This window comes from Octopus sinensis, unplaced genomic scaffold, assembly GCF_006345805.1.
Source record: "Octopus sinensis unplaced genomic scaffold, ASM634580v1 Contig12820, whole genome shotgun sequence".
Taxonomy (NCBI): domain Eukaryota; kingdom Metazoa; phylum Mollusca; class Cephalopoda; order Octopoda; family Octopodidae; genus Octopus; species Octopus sinensis.
In genome coordinates, this window is record NW_021832761.1 from 13,706 (window position 1) to 15,168 (window position 1,463).

Consider the following 1,463-nt stretch of genomic DNA (forward strand, 5'->3'; position numbering starts at 1 on the left):
TCCAACAATATGCATTCTTATGTAGATGATACAGCTTTTCACTCTATCCTAACCATTCTTAACCACATATACCCATGCAATCCAGGTGCAACATGTCAAATTAGTACTGATTTTAAGAAGAGGACTTGAAAGTTCCTTTCAGTAGACCATACCAATCTTGTCTCTTCCAACAGCAAAAATTCACAAGCACCTCACTTCTTAAGCATGAGCAGCACTTAACTAGAGCCCTCATAGCCAATTCAAATGTTAGGTTTCACTATCACCAAGAGCCAGGTGAAAACACATCCTTAACATAGCTAGGACTACATCTCAAAAATTGGTCCTTCTCTCCAGAGTCAGACAAAATACTTCAGCTCCAGACAATTGCTGACACTGCAAAGGATAGGAAACATTTTGGCACAGCTTATTTGGCATTGCTGATTTACCACTGATTTATTTGACATCTCTTGTTTGGGCGCTCTCTCTGTTGATGTGTGAGCATATTTTTCCTTATGTGTATGAGGAGAAGGAAAATGTTCTGTCGTTTATGTTCAATTAATAAATTGCAATGTCTCTCCCTCTCTCTGTTTATGTGTGTGAGCATTTAATTACATTTGTTTGTGTAACACCACTCTGTCTGTATTCTTTTATTTGTTTCAGCCATACTGGAGCACCACCTCGAAGTATTTAAAGAGTTAATTTATGAGCTGATGAAATACAAGATTGAAACAGCTTGACTAAACCCTATTTTTCTGTTCACGAAGATATCATATATAAGGATACAGTACAGTTTAGCATTGAAACAAAACCCTGATAACATCATCACCATCATTTAGTGTCCATTGTCTATGCTAGCATCGGTTGGACTGTTGGATCAGGGCCGGCACTGGAAGGCAGCACCAGACCCCAGTTTGATTTGGCATGATTTGTATGGCAGGATGCTTTTCCTAACACCAACCACTCTGAGAGTGTAATGGGTGCTTTTTATGTACCACCAGCATGGGTACCATTATCTGCCACAGCTGCAATTTTACCTGGCTTGATGGGTCTTATCAAGCACGACATAATGCCAAAGGTATCGGTCATTGCCTCTGGGAGGCCCAACACTTGAAAAGAGCTTTCCAGGTGCCACTGGCATTGGCCACTTTGCTTCCGCGAGGCCCAATGCTAGAAAGGTGCTTTTTACATGCAACCGGCACGTAAAAACAACTCAAGTAATTTATAAATGAGATGTTTAATTATGTTAACAGTAACTTAACTGAAATAGCAAAATGTACTTGGTCATTTGAAAGTCTGGTCATGAATGCACTGACCACTTTGTATTGTATCCATTTTGCCGTCCAATTTACAAAGATACATCATTCAAAAAAAAAAAAAAAAAGAAAAAATGAGCCTGAAACAGATTCTACACTTCTTACAGTAACTGAACTTAATGAACCTCTCCTCCTATTAAGTGCTGCAGATGTTGTCAATTTTTAGTTTGC